General features: G+C 41.9%; 1 protein-coding gene and 1 pseudogene across 2 annotated transcripts in view; both read right to left on the bottom strand.

Annotated features, from left to right (window-relative positions):
- TFCP2 (transcription factor CP2) overlaps positions 1–8,891 on the bottom strand; it is a 106,365-nt gene that overhangs the window by 41,330 nt on the left and 56,144 nt on the right. The window lies entirely within an intron of this gene.
- LOC105555530 lies at positions 339–1,878 on the bottom strand (annotated as a pseudogene). The gene has a single exon (XR_001008489.1). The product of XR_001008489.1 is annotated as a prohibitin pseudogene (transcript).

Below are 8,891 nucleotides of genomic sequence, written 5' to 3'. Positions count from 1 at the left end.
TTTTTTTTTTTTTTTTTTTTTTGAGGGGGTCTCACTCTGTCACCCAGGCTAGGGTACAGTGGCGTGATCAAAGTTCACTGCTGCCTTCAATTCCTGGGTTCAAGGGATCCTCCAGCCTCCCAAGTAGCTGGGACTACAGGTGTGCACCACCATGTCTGGCTAATTCTTAAATTTTTTGTAGAGATGGGGTCTGATCATGTTGCTCAGGTTGGTCTTGAACTCCTGAGCTCAAGCTCTTCTCTCTTAGCCTCCCAAAGTGCTAGAATCACCGGCATGAGCCACCTGGCCCAATCAGTTATTTTTTTTTCTTCTTCTTCTTCTTTTTTTTTTTTTTTAGGAGTTCTGAAGTGATTTTACTTTTATTTCCTTCACTTTAAGCCAATTATGAAATTTCACCGTGATTTCTGGGGTGTAGGGGGAAGGCGGTGTTTAAGAATTATCAGGGCTGTGGCCCAGTCGGCCTGCGGAGGTGCAGGCAGGGTGGGCCCTCATGGGGCAACCGGAGGAGCACGGACTGCCCTGCTGGCAGGTAGGTCATGTTCCGAGAGCGTGAGAGCTGTTAACGCAATGTCCTCCGCGGCTTCGTTTGCACAGCTCGATCAGGCCGTCCCCTGCCATGGCCAGTGAGTTGGCAATCAGCTTGGCTGCCTTGGAGTCGCCCTCAGCAGAGACCACGGCCGCCTTTTTCTGCTGCTCAGCCTTTTCCATCATAAATCTGGCCCTCTCTGCTTCCTGCTGAGCCACCTGTTTGGCTTCCACTGCTTCTGTGAACTCCTTCCCAAAGGTCAGATGTGTCAAGGACACATCGTCCAGGATGAGCCCAAATGGGGCTGCTTGCTCTGTAAGGTCGTTGCTCACCTGCCTGGAGACCAGCTCTCTCTGGGTGATTACTTCTCCAGCATCAAAGCGAACCACCACTGACTTGAGGATCTCGGTCGTGATGGACGGCAGCACACGCTCATCATAGGCCTCTCCGATGCTGGTGAAGATGCAGGAAGCTGGCTAGCGACGGGCGGGAAGATGATGCGCAGTGTGATGTTGACATTCTGTAAATCTTTGCTACCAGTGATGACTGGTACATGATGTGGTGGAGAAAGGCAGTCAAAGATAATCGGTTTCTGTACTCACGGGATGAGAAAGTGAGTCCCATCCCCTACCACAATGTCCTGTCATTTTTGTCCTGGAATCAGTCAAAGATGACAGCTCTGTGCCCAGCATCCACATTATATAAGGCAGAGTTCACATGCCTCCTGCAACAGCTAAGGCCAAGCCAAACTTACCATGGACTCAAACACTTTGGCTGCCATGTTTTCTTCTACAGGACCCTCTCGCACCTGCTTCCCCTCTGACCTCCACATGAATCAATCAGTTACTTCTCTATTCTTCTCTCTCCCTCTCCCAGCCTTACAAGAAAAAGTAACTTTGAAAAGTAACTAATACACTCTGTTCTTTGCTTCTGCTTCCTTTAGCCCTTCTGTCTAACCTCTTCTGCTCAGCTCACTGGAACAATTACTATATTTTATGGAATGATGTCTTGCTCAATTCTAGAATCACAAAGAAAGCCAACTGAGATCTTTTAAATTTGCTGTAATTCTATCCTTTGACAGGTTGTTTGCATTCACCAGAATACTCAGCACTATATACACTATAATCATTTTGGAATTTTTGATCTTACCCTATCTCTGATCAAAGTATAAAGATACAGAAATCACAGGCTAGGCGTGGTGGCTCACGCCTGTAATCCCACCACTTTCGGAGGCCGAGGCGGGTGGATCACTTGAGGTCAGGAGATCAAGACCATCCTGGCCAACATGGTGAAACCCCGCCTCTACTAAAAATGCAAAAATTGGCTGGCCACAGTGGCTCAAGCCTGTAATCCCAGCACTTTGGGAGACCGAGGTGGGTGGATCACGAGGTCAGGAGATCGAGATCATCCTGGCTAACATGGTGAAACCCTGTCTCTACTAAAAAATACAACAAAAATTAGCCGGGCGTGGTGTTGGGCGCCTGTAGTTCCAGCTACTCAGCAGGTTGAGGCAGGAGAATGGCGTGAACACAGAAGGCGGAGCTTATGGTGAGCCAAGATTGCGCCACTGCACTCCGGCCTGGGCAACAGAGCGAGACTGTCTCAAAAAAAAAAAAAAAAAAAAAAGCAAAAATGAGCGAGGCGTGGCGGTGTGCACCTGTAGTCTCAGCTACTCAGGAGGCTGAGGTAGGAAAATTGCTTGAACCCAGGAGGCAGAGGCTTCAGTGAGCCAAGATCGCGCCACTGCACTCCAGCCTGGGCGACACAGCGAGACTCCGTCTCAAAAAAAAAAAAAAAAAAAAGATATAGAAATCACACCTCTTAAAAGGATAAGTTGAGTATATGTTAAAAATGTATACCCCTAAATGGAAATCCAAACCTGAGCATGAAGGCATAGCAGAAAGCAATTGAGTGAAAGGAAGAGGAATAGAAGCAATATCAGGAGTGATCTTTCTTGAATGTAACTAAGATTCCACAAAGAGCTGCTTCACAGTCTCCTGAGGTATAAATTACCCTTTTGAGAAAGGGCAGCCCCTGAATGGTCTCTACTAATTCATAACTGTGGTTTAGCTTTCTTCCTTCAGGCCTACCAGCTGTTTGAGATGCCCTGTTCTAGAAAGAGCCTAGAAAAGGGAGAAGGAGAGGGTTGAAGAGTGTTACCTTGAGTAAGAAAGGCAGTAGATAGCATCTAAGGAACTTAGAAGCTAACTTGGGACAATAAGATGTCATGAACTTCAACTTTCCTATTTGTAACCCTCATTTAGCTTCCACTAAATGAGAATAAAGCATTTGAAACAAAAGCATGCTAACATCCCTATGTTAGCTACAGCATGGAAGGGCAACAGCTGAAGAGACTACACTCTACTCTAAGGCCAGCTTCAAAAGACAAAAAAACACCCAGCAAACAATTGGCCATAACAACTTTAAGAAAATAGATTGGTTTTCTGGGATTTGTGGGAAGGATGTAAGGTCAGATCAGGGAGGAGACCTGGCAAGGAGAGATGGCCCTGTGATTTTACCATAAAGCCAGTAATGATAAAAGATTTCTGCTACGGAAAAATCTCATACAACTAAAAAGCAGCATATAAGATTTTTTAAATTTGCCTTGCTAATTATTATATCATCCAGAAGGTAGAAGAAATAAGTAGAATTATAACTTGGAACCTAATCTGAATAAGAAGAAATTGATCAGAAAAGTAGTGGATGCCTCAAAAGAAAACAACCAAGGCAGACAGGCAGGCAGAAGGGCGAGGGGCACAGCTAGATGCAGCAACTAGACTCTGAGAACAGGCTTCAACCAGTCAAGGAGACAGGACCTAAGTCTGAGGTGCTAAAAGGGAAGACAACAGGATTGAGGTTCTCAAAAATGAAATTCTGGCAATCTCACATTATTTAAGATAGATGGGGGAAAAAAGAAGGGGCTTATCTAAAGAGACTAGCTGGAAAGCTCACCAATCAACTAAGAATTAGACAGACATACACAACATATATAAAAAGAAAGAAACTATTTTTAAAAATTGCACTGATGTGTCATCAAGAAGGAAGCTGAAGCTGAAGCCCAGAATGTGCTGAGACTTGCAAAAAAGGTAAGGAAGACACAGGCCCACTCTTTGATGTAAATGGCATATTACTAATTAATATAAAGCAGAGACAGAACATCTCAATTCCTGTTTTTCTTCTATCTTTTCTGACAAGAAAAATCATCTTGAAAGTAGAAAGAAAAGAAGAAATATTAGGAAAACTAGATTACTGACCAAGATAAATAAGGAGACTGTCAAAGAGTGCCTATCTGTCTAAATGAATAAAGAATTCCTGGATGAATTCTACACCAGAGAACTTGAAGAATCTGCAGATGAGACCCATGAGTGACACTTTGGAAACCCAGACAAGTCTCATGATTCTAACAATCCCAAATATCACATTAGCTTTGTGTGTCTGCAGAAGCAATTTTCTTTTCTTTTCTGTTCTGTTCTTTTTTTTTTTTTTCTTTTTTTTTTGAGACGGAGTTTCACTCTGTTGTCCAGGCTGGAGTGCAAATCTCGGCTCACCGCAACCTCTGCCTCCTGGGTTCAAGCGATTCTACTGCCTCAGCCTCCTGAGTAGCTGGGATTACATGTATGCACCACCACGCCCAGCTAATTTTTGTATTTTAGTAGAGATGGGGTTTCACCATGTTGGCCAGGTTGGTCTCGAACTCCTGACCTCAAGTGATCCACCCAACTCAGCCTCCCAAAGTGCTGGGATTACAGGCGTGAGCCACCATGCAGAAACAATTTTCAAAAAGAAAGGAGAATATATTCTCCGTACCTTATACTAGAGTTGATGTGATGTGCAGGACAAGCAAGACTGCAAAATAGGTTACTAAAAGAATAGTTAATTAATAAAAACTAGTATCAGGAACATCTCCAAACTCCACTTTCCTTTTTTTATATGGTTAGGCCAGCAAATGCTATAGGCATAAATATAGTATCTGGATTTCAGCAAGGCATAAAATAAAGTCTCTCTTGATATCACTGTGCAAAGTGAAAAAATATGTATTTTTTAACTTGAAAGTTAAGTGGCTTCACAGATAATTATACAACTATACCTAAAGAGTTGCAGATAAATCTGGAAGAAGGCTCAGTAGTATGCAACGGGGCCCAGAGTAACCTGTCCTTTGCAACATTTTTTTATAAATGACTTGGATGAGAATATGGAAAGGAGGATGACCAAATGTGCAAATGACAGGAATCTGGGATGGGAAAGTAAACACCCTGTATGCCATTATCAACTTTTTAAGTAATTGTAAGTGGCTGGAACAGGAGGCTAAATTTAAGGGGATCATATTTAATAAGGATAAATACAAAGTCATAAGCTTAGAACAAAAAAAAAAAAACAATAAAAACAAAATGGCACAGGACAGTGAGAAATGACTAGGCTTTTAAAAAAGTCTATTTCAAAGACACAGTGTGTTACAGCTGCCAAAATCACTGATACCAGGTTTCATTAAAAGCAAAGTCTGAATGAAGAAAATGTCATTCTCTATGCAAATCAGACTACACTTGAATATACTTAGTTCTGAATGTACACATTTGAGAGGACTTAAAAAATCTAAGGAGAGGCCGGGCATGGTAGCTCATGCCTGTAATTCCCAGCACTTTGGGAGGCCAAGGCGGGCGGACCACGAGGTCAGGGGTTCGAGACCAGCCTGGCTAACATGGTAAAACCCTGTCTCTACTAAAAATACAAAAAATTGGCTGGTCATTGTGGCAGGCGCCTGTAATCCCAGCTGCTCGGGAGGCTGAGGCAGGAGAATCTCTTGAACCTGGGAGGCAGAGGTTGCAGTGAGCCAAGATCGTGCCACTGCATTCCAGCTTGGGCGACAGCGCAAGACTCCGTCTAAAAAAAAAAAAAAATCTAAGGAGAGAGATAAATAAGTGAGGTGACCTAAAGTCATGTCATATGTAGAGAAAGGATTGCTGAAGCAAAGAAGTCTTTTTCGTTCTATCCTGTAAAGAGATTTCAGTAGCTCAGGGCTAGATGAGCTGACCTCTTTAAAAGGGTCTCCAAATCAGTTCTATGGTTTTATTATTCTAAAAAGACTAAATGTTGTGAGACTGTTCAGGTATTAGAAGCTGCACTGGAAGGAAAATGGGCACAGGGAATCTTTTGGCAGGATAAAAATATTCTAAAACTGGAAGGAAAAAAAAAAAAAGCTCCATTGGAGCCAGGCACAGTGGCTCACACCTATAATCCCAGCATTTTGGGAGCCTGAGGCAGGAGGACTGCTTGAGACCAGTAATTTGAGACCAGCCTGGGTAAAAAATAAGACCCCATCTCTACAATAATAAATTTTTAATTAGCTGGGCATGTACTGTGCGTCTGTAATCCCAGTTAATTGGGAGGCTGAGGTAGGAGGATTGCTTGAGCCTGGGAGGTTGCAGTGAGTCATGATTGTGCCACTGCACTCCAGCCTGGGCAACAAAATGAGACCCCATTATAAAAAACCTACAAACACAAAAACAACATTAAAAATAGTAGCTGTTGGCCAGGCGCAGTGGCTCACGCCTGTAATCCCTGCACTTTGGGAGAACAAGGCAGGTGGATTACCTCAGGTCAGGAGTTCAAGTCCAGCTTGGCCAACATGGCAAAACCCTGTCTCTACTAAAAATATAAAAATTAGCCAGGTGTGGTGGTGTGCGTCTGTAATCTCAGCTACTCAGGAGGCTGAGGCAGGAGAATCGCTTGTACCTGGGAGGCAGAGGCTGCAGTGAACCAAGATCATGCTACTGCACTCCAGCCTGGGTGAAAGAGCAAGACTCAGTCTCAAAAAAAAAAAAAAAAAAAGCACTGGGTTGTGTTTAGGGATCCTATTTATTATTAGAAAATACTAACTGGCATATAGTCTCCTCTGATAGGAAATATCACTAGTTCACTGCCATTACAAAGTCCAAAGCATACTTTCCATCTGCTATAGAAGGCAGAGCCAAATGATAACTATAAAACCCTACATACTGGCTAAACCAACTGGCTTATAAATCTGTCTTAAAAAAACTGTCTTAAAAAAAACTGGCCAGGCATAATGGCTCACGCCTGTAATCCTAGTACTTTGGGAGGCTGAGGCGGATGGATCACCTGAGGTCAGGAATTCAAGATCAGCCTGGCCAACATGGCAAAACCTTCTACTAAAAATATAAAAATTAGCTGGGCGTGGTGGCAGGTGCCTGTAATCCCAGCTACTTGGGAGGCTGAGGCAGGAGAATCATTTGAACCTGGGAGGCAGAGGTTGCAGTGAGCCGAAATTGCGCCACTGCACTCCAGCCTGGGTGACAGAGTGTGACTTCATCTCCAAAAAAAAAAAAAAAAAAAAAAATTATTTGTACATTTGTGTACTTGCCATGACAAAACAAGGAATAGACAAACTATAATAAAATAAAATATAGATAACATCTAGGCATACTAAATCTTCTGTACACCAAATACAACAGGCCCATCAGTATAGCTTTGTTCTATCACAAACAATCCCTAAAAATGATATTCTTGGTTAAAGTTAAGATATAAAAAGGTTTTCAGTTCTCAGAGAACTTCCACATCTTATGAACATCCACTTGGCCAAAGGTGAACTATGCTCTCAGTATAATGAATGATACTCTCAGATCTTCTAAACTGTCTATGAACAAGCTGAGTAAAATATGTATTTCCTAAAATACCAATAACTCCCTTTAAAAATATTTTTTCCACTCAAGGTGGCCTTGAATAACTCCCCTTTTGAAAAGAAAACTTCAGTCATTCAAAGATTTATTACCTACTAAGTATCAGCTACTATTCTAACTATGAAAAATCACATATCAATTTTTAAAAATAAAATTATTTTCTTTTCCTTCCTTTCCTTCTTTTCTTTTTCTGTCCTTTTGGTCTTCAGGGTTTCAGCAGCAGTAAATAAATGGTATACCTTTTTAAGTTCTTACTACTTTTTTAAACACAAAGTTTATGACATCATCTATTCTCTATTTTGTACTCACTTCTCCCTAACCAATTTACAACTAAGTTCTTTTTCATTTATGCCTAACTTTCAGCTAAACACTTGCTAGATAGTTCCTATCTAACTGTAATAGAACAAATGTTAAAATAGAGGAACAACTGGTTGGGGGCAAAATGAATATAAATAAAATCTAAATAATCCAAAAGTAGTCTTAAGTTTTAAATATCATAAAAACCGCCCGAGATTTCATCACTAGGCTGCTAAATGTGACTTTGGTAGCTAATCTCCAAAGATGGTCTCAGATGACCCACAGCTCTTTGTATTCACACCCTTTCGCAGCACGCCTTCCACACTGGATATGGGCTGGTAACTTGCTTTAACAATAATGTGGGAGAAATAACAGTGTGCAAGTTCTGGTTTAGGAATTAAGTCTTTCTTTTTTTTTTTTTTAGACAGAGTCTTGCTCTATCACCCAGGCTGGAGTGCAGTGGTGCCATGTTGGCTCACTGCAAACTCCACCTCCTGGGTTCAAGTGATTCTCCTGCCTCAGTCTCCCGAGTAGCTGGGATTATACGCGTGTACCACCATGCCTGGCTAATTTTTTGTATTTTTAGTAGAGATGGGGTTTCACCATGCTGGCCAGGCTGGTCTTGAAGTATTGACCTCGTGATCCACCTGCCTCTGCCTCCCAAAGTGCTAGGATTACAGGCGTAAGCCACCGCGCCGGAGTAGGTCTAGTCTTTTAAGAAGGATTGCTAGCTTTTACTTTTGCACTTTTGGGAACTCTGAACTGCTAGTAAGAAGTCTGGCTACTCTGCTGAAGCAACCACATGGAGTGGCTCAGTGGAGATGGGGAGGTCCTGAGGCTACACGGAAAGACAGCGAGCTCCAGCCAACCCAGTGTCCCAGCAGAGCCCAGCATTAAACATGTTAAGTAAGCCATCTTGAATGTCCCAGCCTAGGCCTCAGAATGACTGCAGCCTCAGCCTACTGATTCCACATGAAGGAGAACTGCACGGTCAATCCATAGATTCATGAGAAGTCATTGTTGTTTTGAGCCACTAAGTTTTTGTGCGTGGTTTGTTATGCGATAAGATAACAAAGCTTCTAAAAAATTTCGTTGTTCTAAAACAAAACTTAATAGTAATGGTGAATGTGCAAAGGAAAATATTAAGTCAACCTTATTTAGAACAGTTCTACTAAAAAAAAAAAAAGTGCATTCCAAAAGCCACTGTATGACGTTAAAGAAAAAAATAAAGCATAAAACTATCTCAGATTACAATGTAACTCATCTGAACTTAAATTACCTTTTAAAACAATTTAATACTATAAAACCTTTAACTACATTGCCAACAAAATATACCTATTTTCACTCTCTCTCTCTCTCTTTTTTTTTTTTTTTTT

Source organism: Mandrillus leucophaeus, unplaced genomic scaffold (assembly GCF_000951045.1).
Source record: "Mandrillus leucophaeus isolate KB7577 unplaced genomic scaffold, Mleu.le_1.0 Scaffold118, whole genome shotgun sequence".
Classification (NCBI taxonomy): Eukaryota; Metazoa; Chordata; class Mammalia; order Primates; family Cercopithecidae; genus Mandrillus; species Mandrillus leucophaeus.
Note: the sequence above shows the minus strand (reverse complement) of the source record. Positions and strands in the feature narration are given on the sequence as shown.